Here is a 15307-nt window from a genome sequence, read left to right on the forward strand (position 1 = left end):
AAGTTACAAAGGATCGCTACAACACTAATTACTGTTTCCCATATCAGTAAGGTCTTTCAGGCAAGATGCAAAGATTTCCAAGGTCATATTACTGCTTTCAGACCTCTGCTGACTCCTGCATATCTTACTGTTACTTGTTTATACAAAGGCATCTCAGGTAATAGATGACCAAAAGTTAGTATTCTGTTTTACTGTATTTTATTACCTCACCATGTATCTTTCTATGTGTGACTTGCATTTATTGAGAATGCAATCTAAACATTCTCCTCCTCCCTCCAATTACATCATATGTGTACACACATTTTGCAATCATGAGCAAAAGCAATTCTTGTCATACTTTCCTTTAGATTTACAGGCCAATAATTTTAACCCATGGTCATGGGAACCACCCTTGACCACAAGAAATCCACATGAAAGTTGATACAGCTATGCCCTGGCACAATCTATACAGGAGAAATCTAACTAAAAATGCAACTATCAATAGTTTGTCAGACTCCACAAACACAGAATGAAAACTAATGTCCTGAACTGTCACAAGGCCAACAAACTAAGCTTTACTACTTGGCTTTCCTACCTAGAAGTTTTTCCCTCCTTTGGATTTTTTTTTGGTTTGTTATTGGTTTGGGAGGTGTGTGTTGGGTTCTGTTTGTTTGTTGGGTTTGATTTTTAACTTTCTTTTCAATTGGAAAGGAACAAGAGGGAAGATTTAAAGATTCCATTAAATAATTCATGCTTTTCTAAACTGCTGCTTTCTCTATTGCTCTGAGCATACAAGTCTAACAAGAAATTAGATTATTTTTAAAATTAGCAAGAGACACCAGCATTTTAATGGTACACTCTAGATATCCTTCAAATAATGAACTATACTGTGCACATGTATATATGTATATACTTGTATCAACACACAACTATGGAAAAAATAAGCAGCATATATACACATACCATAAATAAATGTATAAAGTTATCAATATTTATTCATTGCTGTCTGTTTCTCAGGAGGTAACACGCCTTTAATCACACCTAGAAGCAGAATACATGAATAAATGACTAATCTTACTTACAAAGAAGTTTTCTCTGTTTCCCCTAACATGCTCCACAACCATACAGACTTCCTAAGAGATTAGGATGAATATCCAATTTCAAGATGTTACACCACTGTAGTAAGAACTGAGCAGACTTAGAAATAACTGCAAGTCCAAATTCAGATCTTTGCTACTGTTTGCTGATTTCTATGGTAGCCTAACAGGGAAGTTAGCAGTTTACTTCTAATTTGTGCTGAGACAAAAAAAGGGGGGTAGGAAAAATAAGACATAGTAGGCACATTCAAATATACAAATTAACACCTATTAATGACCAAGTCCTGCAAATCATATAGAAGAAACAACTTGTTCTAGAAGAAATCTGGTATTTGTAGCATGTGCTCAAACATCCCCACAGATTTAATGTTCTCTATATCCCTCTCAGCAGTATCTTCTTCCTCATCACAATATTAACTGCTTCTAGCCTCACTCACAAGCCCCTCAATATCCTCCTATGCTGTCCAAGGTCACCTACACACTGTCAGTACTCATGTCCATCTAACCTCTTTCTCATGTACCCTGTCAGACAGACAAAAACCCAAAAAAGTACTTGCTATGGATGGTTTGAAGTCACACATGACAGATAATGGCTAAAATCATTAGGCTTCCTCTCGCTGTTTCTCACAAGACACTGCTCATAGCTGCCCCCATCCCCTTTTGGATTTTCAGTAAGATTCAGAGAGCTCAAGGCTACTAAGTTCTAGCCCTGTCAAATTTTGGTTTTATTACATTATTGGTTGTACTGACACAGACCTACTTAATCATTAGACCAACTTATTTAAGAAATACTCTTATTACAACCAACTACGAAGTAAGACTCCTCCTCCAACTTTGCTTTTAAAATAGTGCCAATAAGCACAATTTACTAGCACAGAATCACAGAATGGCTTGGGTTTGAAGGGACCTGGAAGATCATCCGGTTCCAACATCCCTGCCATAGGCAGGGACACCTCTGGTACCAGGTTGCTCAGGGTCCCCATCCAACCTGGGCTTCAACACTTCCAGTGATGGAACATCCACACCTTCTCTGGGCAACCTGTTTCAGCTTATGAACACCTTGAGACAAACACAGGATTTTACATTCAACAAAGACCACAGTCACGTTTGGAATGACAGCCAAACTTTATGAATTGGTCAGACTGTAGTATCTAAAACAGGGAAATAAAAACCCCTGCCTCCTTCATGGTATCATGATTTATGCATAAAAAACTTGAGTTTCCATCATGTAACAAGGTTTTCATTGGTACACAGGTCATAACATGCGTTACAGACTCTAGTCTGCACAAAGCAAGCCATGCTTTTGAGTACAAACCAAGAGTCAGTCTGCCAGTTTAGCCAAGCCTCTGCTACACACCAAAGCTGCTTTCCACCAGACATAAGCTATTTTCCTTTACTATCTGGTCCAACAGTGATGCTCTTGCTTTTTCCTGTGAGTGAAAGCAAGGTGTCTTCCTCAAATATTTATTCTAGTCCCTTAAACATGAAGACTTGACCTTACCTCTTCTCTCTCTTCACTCCTTTTCTTCTCTCAGTGGAAGTTAGACAAAATATGGGACTAGGAAGAGAAAAAGAATGAGTGGTAGAAGGGAAATAAAGGTAAAAGCAGTTACAGAAAGAATTCGTTTATTGAACAGGAATCTATCAAAGAAACAGTAAGCAGAGATATACTAATACACACCACGCTTACAGATTTTAGGTTTTCTATTTGCAGAACTAAACACTCAGGATTGAAAATTAACTGCCAATTGCTTGGTGTCAGCAAGTTTACTTACACCTGCTATACTTCTGATAATGTAATACACAAAAAGTCCTAGCCATTCAAAAACCATCAATTATCTGAGCTGGAGAGCCAAGGAACGGTAAAATACAAAACAAGTACAGCACATGAAGAGGTGTAACATTATTTTTTCATAGCAATATTGCATATTGCCTGGAGAAGTGTATATTAGCTACCTAACATTATTCTGTTACAGTCTTTCACTGAAAAATGTAAAATGCCTTAAAAATTCAAAGGCTAGGAACACTAATAAAGTAGTTTCCCAGTAAAAATATCTTGGCTTTATGTAATTTTTTGCATCAGCTATTTTACGGCAAATGAGTATTTCTCAATCTAGCACAAAATGATAAAGAACTGTTGATTAAACTTAGACAAACTGCCTGTATGTGACTTAGCAATTACTCTCGATGAAAACATTTCATCTGTTATCTTACACTATTATTCCTGACAAACATCCTAAAAAATAAAGGCTTTCTGCAAGCATATACAGTCCACATTCTGTAAGAATACCCAAATTCATGTCTACAACTGTATGGGCTAAATCTATTTATTTTTTATTAAATATAACAGTATACCTCATGGCAATTCAGTCACCAGTATTCCTCCCAACAAGTATAGCTTTTGGGGTGAAAAAATACATGGCTAAAAATAAATATTGGTATTGCCTTCGACATTATAAATATTTTGTGGGCTTCATGATCCCAAATAAGCTAATTAAATTTTTCTATGCTGCTCAATAAGACTTGGGAGTCAACTGTAATTATTAGCTATCTACTACAGCAGAAGTAAATTCTTTTTATTTATTTCAAGTCTGAATTCAGCTAAGCATATTTTTGTTTTGATATGTTTTCACTTATGTAGATTTCAAAAACTAGCTCCTCTTTTTTATCCATGACATTTGATTTACCTAAATAGCTCAACAGTGCTTCTACTTTTACTCATGGAAGCAATTTTTAGACATTCACCTAACTGCTACACTTATGCCTAGGATTCTAAACACAATCAAGTCAGAAAGTCACATTCTTTCAAACACAAACTTTTAATTCTTTCTGAAAGTTAGAAGAACTCCATTAACTACAGTTCAACCTGGACTATATCTGTTCATAACAATTTGGCAGTATTTCAATGTTCTTTACAAAAACTTGGGGAGGATACTGGCAAGAAAAAATGAAGGAACAGATGGAGGGACTATTTCATGTTCAAGGACACAAAAAAATACAGAAGTGTATGATCAAAAGATCCTTCCGACTTCCAAGAAAACAAAACTGTATTTATTTTCAACTGCAATTATTTTGCAAAACTGTATTATTTGGGTTAAGAAATTTCCATTCCATGCATTTTAACTCTATAGCTTTGTGTTTTCAATGGAGGTTTCAGTATATTTTTCAATTATAGTAACAGAGATAAAAAATACCCGATTTTTAAATAAGCACAAAGAAATTCTGCCCAGTGATGGAAGCTCAATAAACAGCTTTAATTTTCACTACTACTGCCACACAGAAGGGAACAAAAAGCAGTGCTGGCTTTTGTCTTTCAGCACAAAAGGTATCACTAGAAAGTAAGACAAAGAACAAACATTTAAAAGAACCCCACAACACAGTCATTCATAAAAATCCTTCATAATATTAAAGATATTAAAGATTCGCATCAAACATTCCTATCCTAACCAAAGGAAAAAGAAACCAGTGGAATTACTTGGTAAGGCATTTGAGGGAGGAACCTTACCCTTATCACCAGTAAAATAACTACAGTATTGTTTATGAATTATATATAAAGTATTCATGTTTCTTTCACAATTCTAGAATGATAGGTTTGGAAACCAAAAGAGACATATAATCACTCTGTACCTTCCTCAAAAGTTATATGTAAGTTGCTGTAATTCTCAAGTCTTCACTTTAAGCAGAACTGACTAAAACCACTCCTTATTGGAAAATTTTCTTTAAACCAATAGTTAAAACAGAATTAACCATCTAGACTTGACTATCATCTGTTTGGTGATACAGTTGTCAACTCAGGCCCATTACAACCATGCTAATTAGAAGTTAGGCCCATCTGTCTACTCAAGGCAAACTAAGAGAATCACCAATTGTCACAAAGTATCTTCAGTCCTATCAATTTAGAAGAGTTAAAAAGTAATGAACAGCAAAAAAATTTAAATATTCAGAACTCCTCAAGGTAAAAGATCCTAATCTACCTTATCCTATATAGAAGTTTAAATTCTCGAGTGGCAAGTACAGGCTATTCGTTTTATCAGTTTCTGTGACTGATAACTAACTGTTCTGCACAAGATCTTTAAAGTGGAGAGACACATGAATGTGATGGATGGACCATTTGGTGAATAAGGAACAGGCCGCATGGTTGCACTTGTACAAGTTGCAAGCTGTCAAGCTGGATGTCAGTGTGGAGACAAGTAACGAGTGGCATTCTCACGAACTGGTACTGGGACCATGGCTGTTTAAAACCTTTATTGGTGACATGGATTAAACACGTTCTCATCAAGTCTGTCAATGACATGAAGCTCTGTGGTGTGGCCAACATGCTGGAGGGAAGAGAGATCATCCAGAGGGACCTGACAGGCTTGAGAGGTGGGCCTGTGTGCACCTCGTAAAGTTCAATACAGCCAAGTGCAAGGTGCTGCACTCGTGTCCAGGAAGCACAAGTACGGGCTGGCCAGAGAATGGGTGGAGAAAGAGCCCTGAGGAGGACAGAGGCTTGCAGGTGCTGGTTTACGAGGAGCACGACACAACTTGGCAGCGTGCACTCTCAGCTCAGAAAGTCAACCATGCCCTGGGCTGCATCAAAAGCAGTGTGGGCAGTAGGTCAAGGGAGGTGATTCTGCCCCTCTACTCCGCTCTCAAGACATCCCACCTGCAGTTCTTTGTCAAGCTCTGGGGTCTGCAACACAAGAAAGAAGTGGACCTGTTAGAGCAGATCCAGAGGAGGTCACAAGGATAATCCTGAGGCCTAAGCACCTCTCCTACAAAGGCTGAGAGAACAGGAGTTAATTCAGCCTGGAGGAGAGAAGGCTCCAAATGCCTAAATGAAGCCTTTCAGTACCTAGAAGGGGCTAATAAAAAAAGAGGGAGAGTGACTTTTTACGTGAGTAGATAGTAATAGGACAAGGGGAAACAGGTTTAAACTGAAAGGTGAGAGATTTAGATTAGATGGTAGGAAGAAATCCTTTACAGTAAGGGTGCTGAGGCACTAGAAACAGGTTGTGCAGTGCATGTCCCATTCCTGGAAGTTCAAGGCCAGACTTTGATGAGGCTTTGAGCACCCTGGTCTAGTGGAAGGTGCCCCTGCCCATGGCACGGGCGTTGGAACAAAGTAGTTTTGAAGGTCCCTTCCAACTCACACCATTATATGATAAGGGGGCCAACAACAGATTATATGGCTTCCTTCTTAAGTTGTAATATAAAGTACAATAATGTAATTAAAACTTAGCCTTATCATCTTTTCTTTGAACTTGAAGGCAATTTACTTTTCTGATAAAGATATAAAAGTGAATGATTACCTAGATTATGATGGCATAAAATACAAAAAAATGCAACTACAAATGAGAATAAAATAAAAAAGCTTTCCTTAACCTGAGACTGCCATATGAAATTTTAGTATCTAAACTACCCAAGTGCTAATTTTAAACTCTAAAACTAGGAACAATACTATTTTGGAAGTGCTTGATTTGCAAAATTGCTGGTCCCTTTAAAGTCTCATTTAGGTTTTACAGCACTGGATCTCCATCTAAGCAGCATATGACCTATCAAATGAAACAAGAGGTAGCACTCTGGTAATACAATATGCAAAAGTAACAAATATACTCTACTCACATCGGATGCAATCTGTGTGCTACTATAATATATTCTTCACATTCACTTTTGAAACACATAACTTGAATGGACACTGATTTACTATAGTTCTTACCCATATTTTAATTTTGAAAAATAAGATACGAAACTACTTAGGTCAGGCATGTTAAAAAAATATGCTCTGTGCAATAAAACTGTCTCCAAAGGTTTACAGATAACCTTATTAAATTTTCTAAGAACCAACACAGCTTAAATCTTGCTTGTTTCATTAATACATTAAGATTTGCAAGAGGAAATAAATATAATAGCAGTATCTCCTAGCAAGTATATGAAACCTTGAAAAGGTTTCTTTTAAGCACTTGTTTGTTATGCCTTAAAGGTTAACAGCAGTTTTTCTTTGAACACAACTACAGCAGGTTTTTTCTGTACTGTGAAGGTCATGAGCAGAATTTTGGACCCTCAAAAAGATTAGATTTTTGGGGTACAACTCTTCTGTTACTAAGAAAATGTGAACACTGAAGTAGATAGAAATATCCATCTTGCACCATTCAAAAGACCACTACAATTAGTATTTTAAATAATTCAGAATTTGGAAGCATGGAATTGAGGATTTTTTCCCTAATCCACGTTTCTCATCTGTGGAATTTTTTTTTTCCCTAGAGATGCCTTAAGTGTCACTCTCAGCAATAAATCAGAACTATTTGCACAGTGGAAACACTTAAACAGTGTACCTGTTGAAAAAACACTGTCCAACAAAATCTGCTTTTGAGAGATTCACAAATGCTCATTTGTATGGAAGTCATGAGGCAAATAACATAGATGTACTTCTTTAGGATCTCTGCAGAAGTCTGAATTGGGTTCTATTTTATATCTTTACCCATCTATACCCCTCCCACTAAATTTTGTTAAAATGTCACATGACAACAGCAAACTACTTTCATTAAACCGTCATTTACATTAATCTAGTTAGAACAATACCACGATTCTACAATTACATACACCACTCCTTAACTCAGTCTCACAAATAGTCCTTACTAAAATTAGTATTAGCATGCATGCAAAATTAAGACTGTCCTTAGTCAAACCGAGATCAGAACTGGAGAAACACTTCAGCCTTCACTGTGACACTGATTTCTGCATTTCTGCTGCTTTCCAACAGAACTTTAATAGCTGTGTATGTTGAAACTGCCTAAGAGAAATCAGGAGTTGCATTACCTCAAAGTAACCTGAAGAGGTTACTTAGTCCTAAGAGAAACTTTCCCTAGATTTAGTCTGAAGAGTCAGTATTATTTCCCCTCTGGAATTTCCCAAACGGCAAAAACACTTACCCAAAAGGCTAAGAGACAATTAAGTAAATTTCTCCTTTAGATATAAAAAACGTTAAGATACATAAACGGATTCATTACTCCAATCCATATTAGTACATTTGTGATACAATGTTTGTGGAACAGAAACATGTCTTTAAAAAGAAGGAATTTAGATTTCAGACCTTCCCTCTTTCAAGAAGCCTGTATTAGTTTTGGGGGAGGGGGGGTATTTAATCCTTTATGAATATATAAATAAAAACATCAATGGAGTTAAAAAATAAAGGTAGAATTTGTTTTGTAGTCTCATCTCCTTAAAACAAATCACAGATCTGTTTATACAAATGGAGAAACTGAGTCACGAAGGCAAACTGACTCATTAAAACTCATACAGGAAAACTCTGGAAGATCTCTAAATTCCCAAGAGGTTCTTAGTGCATAAAATAAACTCTAAAAATCTGAAAATTAGTATTTTTTGGGTTATTTCATTATCCTTCCCCAATCACTTTTTGTAAAGTCTTCAAGGTTATTTTTCTCTAATTGTGAATCAGATGTCTGTTTGAGAAGCCATGAAGAGCTGCAGACTGTACAGCATCAAGAACAGGAGCTTTCAACTGAAGGCAAGGAAAGAAAAAGGCAAAGGTTCCCATAAAGACCCGTATACCCTTTAAAGTCTTTTCCATGTACTTTTAAATAGAGAGAATAAGACATGGTTTAGGAAAAAAAATTGTATTTATATAAATAAAGATCATGGGAGCATGCATTACTGGAGAATTAACAAAATCGCTCAGCCTTTGGCCTCAAAACACACTAAAGACATGCATTAACAGCACCCTAAAAGTCTTACTGTTCAACTTCAGGTATACCTTGAATCCTACATCAGTGCTTCTAAATGGTATTCAAATTAAAATTCGTCAGAGATTGAACACAGCTTTGCCACTTCAATACCTCACTTTTGATTTCTTAAATCCAGAAGGTTCTAAAGCTATACCAGAATAGGAATTCACATCTCATTAATTTAAAGGACAAAATTAAAGGCAGGCATTAAAAAAAGGTGAAAATTTATTTTTTGTTATTGTTGCTTAAAACATACAATTTGCAGCTGCTATAGTAGGTATCAGAGTACTACACCAACTACCAAATAATGAATCCTTGTGACCTCCCTTCCCCCCACTCAAACATATTTATAGTGGTGATACTAAATGGTTCATATTTCATTTAGGAAAAAAATTAGACGTTACGAATCGCACCTTCCCTCAGTACTTGTATGTGCATTATCACATATACAATTTATATAGTAATATACAAAATAAATTGAAGAAGAAAAATGTAATGCCAAGATTACATGGCAGCAGAAGAAATTCCCTGTCTTTAAATAAAGTAACAGGTTATAATCTCGCGTGCATTATTTCCTTAAGTTCATTCTGTATTCTCTAACTATGAATACATGGAATTACTACACCGATGTCCAGTGAAGGTATTTCCTGGAAGATGAACATGACGTTCACAAATGTGTTTCCACAAAGAATTTAGCAGACTGTTTTAGTGATCGTAATCCACGACTCGCGTTGATAAATATTACTGATTTTATATCATTAGTAGGACAGACAGCGGTACAGTATCGATCACAAACGCAGGAACCTTTCCAATTTACTAAACCGACATACATATTACCTTACAGCACCATATACACACCCCTCGAAGGAGCTGCTTGAGTCTGTTGCCTCTTTCCACCCCCTTCTCCCCGACAAGAGTGGTCTCGTTCACTTGCCTTTCACACACATAACCAATAAAATTAATCAGCTGGAACACAGCATTTTTAAATCGCAGTAAAGTCAAGAGCTGTTTTGTACGTTATTTGAAGGGAATAACCTTTTCATTTTAACATAGTAAGACACTAATATGCTGCAGACAAACGCACTGCATGGGGTGTGGAGGACCCGAGCTGATTAGATTACCACAACATCAGCCTGAGGCCGCCATTTTTAGAATCTCTAAAGGACAAAAGAGGGAAATTAATAAATTTGCTCCACATTTTTTAAAAGTAACTTCAAAAGTATAGTGATGATAACTAATTAATCATGCATTGCAAGTACTGCCATGGATATCTCCTGCTGTTCTCTGATCTGAACCCTGAGTAACAAAAATGCTTCGTTATTATTCCTTTAAGCTACTGTAAATAAACAGACTAAAACATTCGTAAATCTAGATGCAGCACTGAACTTCTGCTTTTGACGACACGTAGTATGCAGCATTTTAGGGACCTCAGGGCTTTCAGACACCGCACATTCCCTAATAGCCGAGTATGGGGGAATACAGGACCTTTATAATCAGGGTATATTATGTTTCTCTTCCCTATTTAGTAGTACACAGTGAACCGATTGTTTCTCTCCCCCTGTGTCTGCAGCAATACGGTCAAACCCACCAACACTTACTGCTTCAGGAAAGAGAATGAAATGTGCCACCCAGGGAACACGAACGCTGGCTGCAGAAACCAAAGCAAGAAAGGGGTGCACCAGTCTAACTACTTACAGCCTCAAGAAAGGGGGTGGGGAGAATGATCCCCTTTTAAATTGGCACAGAAACTCCTGGGGACAGCTCTCCGTTTGTCCAGGTTACACCACGAAGCGGAGATATTAACAGGGAGGCAGGCAGGGAGGCGGGGGTGTGGAAGGCAAAGAGATTAGGCCTATAACGAGCCATTTTAGCACCACAAAGCAAAAATATACAGGATGGAGGAAAAGAATAGGCTTCCCCAAGCTTCGTAAAACTCAATACGCAGTCCCAATAACGCACAAACCCGTTCTGAAAACCACCAGCCCAAGGAAGCCTATGTTGTCACATAATAGCTCCTTTTGGCTCATTTTCCAAGTATAATGCATAAATCTGGCGTAACTGCCAAAAAATTCTCCTCAGCTCCTCCAGTTACAGTAACCCGCCATATTCATAAGATATAGCGACAGCCTGCCATTTTTTAACCAAACCCCACAAAAGGAAAAGCAAATGCAAGGCAAATTAAACAGAAATTAAACACATTTCAGGGTGAGAAGGAGTTATACTCGCACCGAAGGTAATGAGACATTCCCGTCGCATTTCACTCCCTTTTTCCACCCCCCCTCCCCCAAAGCAGAATATGCTGGTAATAACCAAAGACTCACCTGTAATGGTCACAGGCCAGGCAGCAGGACCCCTCAGCTGAGCCCCTTCTCTATCCCAACCAAAACAATGCAACAGCCCCACTGCGGATATCCCTACCCTAGGTACTAGGACTCAGCCCTCAGTAGGCTCTCGTAAAAGAAAGGAAAGAGGAGACCCCCCCTCCCCCCAAACCTAGCTTAGTGCGCAGAACCCTACAGGGACCAGCTCAAAGGCGCCTTTGCCCTGGGACCTGTGTACAAACCCCGTTGCTGCCGCCGCTGCTCCCGTGCCTCCCTCCCTCCAGCCTCCTACGCTCCCTTCTATGTCACTGCCTCTCTCTGGGAAAATGGCGTCCGCTCTCCCCTCCCTCCCCCTGCACGGGGCTCACCCGCCCCGCCTGACAGGGGCAGGGTTACCAAGGCGAAGCCAAACAGCCGCCATTTTGCTTACGGGCCGGGAGTGCAGCCCGCGCCCGCCGAGCCCTCAGAGTCCATTTTGCAACACGCAGAACGGCTCCGGGGTCTGGGCGCGGCCGCGGCACCAGACTGCGGCAGGGGCTGGGCAGGGGGGCCGTGAGGAGGGAAGTAGGGCAGCGGAGGAGGGGCGGCGGCAGCGGGGGCTGGCGCCGGGGGCGATCCGCAGCCCCGGCGGCGCAGCCTGCGCGGGAGGGGCGGGGGCTCCGTCCCGGCCTGTTGTGGGGCCGAGCGCGGGCGGGAGCGAGGGTGTCTGAGTCAGAGCTGCATGCTCGGAGGAATAAACGCCAAAACTCCCTCCTCGGCCGCTCTCACACCCCCGACCTCCAGCTGCTTCCTCACGACCGTCGATGCTGTCAGCATACGTGTTCTTTATGAATCTCTAACAGCACATTTTCGGCCTAAACTGCGCGAAAAGCCGGGCAGACCCGCCGGATCTCACACACGCAGAAGAACTACCTGAGGGGAGGGGAAGAGGGGAGCGAGAAAGGAGCGGGAATTTTTGCAGATCTGCTCAGGAGGTTTTGACTGAAACTTTCAGTAAGACACTCGAGGCTGAGAATCTTCCCCGAAGCGCTTAAGACTCAAAGGCAAGTGGGAGAAAGCTTCTTTCCTTAGAGCGAGTGCGAGAGCACTCGCTGAAGGCACTTCTGTTCTGCAGGGAATGAGACAAGCAGCGAACGAGCCTCGTTTGCCCGTTAGGGAACAGCGCTCGGGGAGTAGGAATGGCGCGCTTCTGTCCAGACCAGCGGGCGCTGCCAGTGCCAGGAGCTCGCTCAGCCTTTCAGGGCAGACACAGCTCCGGCCATTCGTAAGCAGCCCCTCTTCCTAACCACCGTATGTCCTCCCAGCTCCCGCTGCACCCCTACTCCGCCCTGCCTCCCCTGCCCGGCTTCAGCCCCTCCAGCGATACGGCTGATGGAGGGAGGGGAGGCGGCGGCTGGGGTTTCGTTCGACGCCCACCAGGGGCTGAGCGAGCCTTCTTCAGTGCGCAAACTCGGGGCACCAGATAAAAGCTGGGCTGGCAGCTCTTGCCCTGCCTCGATGGAGCCGCCACTTTCGGGTGACTGGAGAAGCAGTTAGCAGCAGCGCCATAGACTAGCGTCCCCCCACACCTTGGGCACAGAGAGTTTGGGGCTCTAAACAGCTGCTGCTGCGGCAGGAGGGAGTCGAGGTGAAGGGATCTGCTAGCTGGTTGGACGCAGAGGAGGCGGCTGTAATGGGGCATTAAGTCTGAGGGAGGAGGGGGGGCGATTAAACCTCTTGTGATCATGGCGGAGTCTATGGGTATTTTTTTTTTCCTGTCTAACTCTTCTGTGCGTGTGTCTCTTTGTTTCTTTCTCTCTCTCTCTCCTTAGGGCGCTTGGCTGGGGCTGCTCGCTCGGGTTCTGCCTGTTGTTGCGCGAAATGGCGGCTGGCGTCTTGGTGGGTTTGGTTGTCGGTTTTTTGTATAGGGTTTTTTTTTTTTTTTTTTCCCTTCCCCTCCTATTCCCCTCCCCGCACTTGTGCCTTGGCTGCGGCTCCGCAGCGAACCGCGGCGGAGCCCGAGTCAGGAGGGGGGCGGGAGCGGCGCGGCAGCCAATGGCCGGGCCTGCCCGGGTGGCCCGGCGCGCCCTGATTGGCTGGCGCTGACATCATCCTGCAGCAGGGGCAGCCGCAGCTGGGCAGGGTCGGGAGCTGCCGGGGGAGGCAAAGGGAGAAAACGGGCGCCATGATCTCAGCGCTCGGGAAGACTCCGCGGGCAGGGCGTCCCCGAAGAGCTGGCGAAAAGAAGCAGGACCGGGCCTGGGCTTCTCTTTCTCGAATAGTGCCGGGGCTGTGCTGAGAGGAGCGGGAAACGAGCGAGAGGGGAGCAACTCATGCCTGCCTTTGTAACTGCGTCAGTACAAGATGGCGCAGGGTGTCCCTGGAGAGGGAAGGGAGTTGCACGTCCGCCGGAGGTCATGTGACCGCGTTGCATTCCTGTGGGGTTTGGCTGCGGACCAAGCTGGCTTAGGCGGCAGCGGCGGCTGCCCGGGAGAGCCCGGGCTTCCCTCCCCCTCCTCCTGCACAACGTCGTCGGTCCCGCGCTGGTTCCCTTCCCCCATCAGCCTCATGCACGAGGGTGTAGCTGCTGCCGAGGAAGGTTCTCGCTTCTCTCTTTATTCTCCACCCACCTCCAGGGTGTAGCTCCTCTTGGGGGAAGCTTTCCATTCCGCCCCCTCTCTGCTGCGCAAGGCTTTACCCACCGCCAGGGAAAGCTCCCCGTGGGTGCCTGCTGGCTCAGCCTGAGCGTGGGAGCCGTGTGCGCTCACGGTAGTGCCGCCCGCTCGGTGCGAAGGCACTCTGCTCTAAGTTAAGTTGCAGGGGTTTATGGAGTGGTTCTTACTGGAACAGTCGTTTTAAGTGATGTCTAAATGACCTCATTAAAAGCGCTGAGGAAAACGTACAGGCCATGCGAAGTTATTCTTTTAACGAGGTCTTGGCTGTTCTAGTGTTGCTCTGCCGGGAGTACGGGTGGAGGGGCCAAGGGAAAGTCTCTCAGGTGTTTATGACTTTATTAAGTTTGTACAGGAAAAGTGGATCGCTGTTCTTTGTGTGCTGTTGAATCCTGTTGCAGGAGTTGAGCAGCTTTCTGTGGAGTGGTGTATTCCAAAGTCAGGCCGCAGATGGCCTGCATCTTTAACACGGGAATCGATGTATATATATACTCAGTGCAAATGAAAAATATGGTCTGCAAATATTGTGAGGACTCCCCATGTTTTACTTTGAGGTCCGTAGGCAAATGAACTTGTTACACAGGCCTGGAAGGTCGGCAAATGTGTTTTCCGTGTCTTTTTTAAAAAAAATTCAATATTCGCTGGACAGGAAATGAAAAATGTATGTTTTCCAATCCTAACCCTTTTCTTTAAGGAATGCAACTCCTGTTACTGTTGGGTTGAGCTTTTCATATTTTCAAAGCAATTCAGTGCTAGTTCCTATGTCTTGTTCATCTATGCCCCAGTGTAAATTTAGCCATGGCATCTAACCCAATGAACAAATTTGCAGTTAAAATTATTGATGATTTAAGGGTGTTGGTTTGTTCTATTTGGAAATGTTTCACTATTCTTAGTCTGTCCCTGGATAGGTAGGGTTTTTATTTTCTTTTTACCTCCACAGTAGCAACCTGATAGGGCATAAAGCTTGACTATTTAACAAATGTGTTGTTTGAGAACTGGAATGAAAGAAACTGAGTGTATGACTAATAGAGAAGATTTCTGTATAATAGCTGCTCTTTAATATGTGTTACATAAGTAATACGGTGAGGTGGAGTTCAGTTACATAAGAACTGACTGGAGACTTGGGAGCTACTATAAGTAGTTCATATTGGTCGCATATATAGCCTGCAGGGCATCCCTGTGTTGTGGGAGGAGGGGTAGAAAAACAGGATTGGAAGCATCTAACAGCACTACATTTTTCCTTTGTAGGCTTATAGAGGATACCAGGAAAGAAAGGGAGAAGGCAGTAATTAGGAGTGACAGAGTGTGAAGCTTTCAAAAGTCTGTAGTCTCATTTGAGCTTAGGTTTTGGGATGTAAGCTCTATTTTCTAAAAGAGCAATCTACCCTGAGTGTCAGAAGGTGGCTGCCAGCTGAGCATTGTGCCGACTGACTTCTGTGTGGACTATAAAGAGCAAGATTCTTGAGTCCTGGAGATTGTGAGGCCTGTGCCTATTTTTTTGTTAAAAAGAAAGCTTACTGGAAATGGTGTTA

At 42.2% G+C, this 15307-nt stretch overlaps 1 protein-coding gene and 1 long non-coding RNA gene across 5 annotated transcripts in view; one reads left to right on the top strand and one right to left on the bottom strand.

Annotated features, from left to right (window-relative positions):
- Positions 1-11683, bottom strand: part of KMT2E (lysine methyltransferase 2E (inactive)) — a 56928-nt gene extending 45245 nt beyond the window's left edge. For 2 of the 4 annotated variants that reach the window (XM_053942676.1, XM_053942673.1), the window contains exon 1: positions 11125-11683. The gene's annotated coding sequence lies outside the window, so the exon portion shown is untranslated. Of the gene's footprint in view, positions 1-942; positions 1021-2577; positions 2635-11124 lie in introns of all 4 variants that reach the window. The other 2 variants (XM_053942675.1, XM_053942674.1) reach the window with 2 other exon arrangements.
- Positions 11684-11724: 41 nt separating this feature from the next.
- On the top strand, positions 11725-14005 carry LOC128788006 (uncharacterized). Its single transcript, XR_008430927.1, has 2 exons — positions 11725-13002; positions 13223-14005. It is a non-coding gene; the product is annotated as an uncharacterized LOC128788006 (long non-coding RNA).
- Positions 14006-15307: the final 1302 nt, after the last annotated feature.

Source organism: Vidua chalybeata, chromosome 5 (assembly GCF_026979565.1).
Source record: "Vidua chalybeata isolate OUT-0048 chromosome 5, bVidCha1 merged haplotype, whole genome shotgun sequence".
Lineage (NCBI taxonomy): Eukaryota > Metazoa > Chordata > Aves > Passeriformes > Viduidae > Vidua > Vidua chalybeata.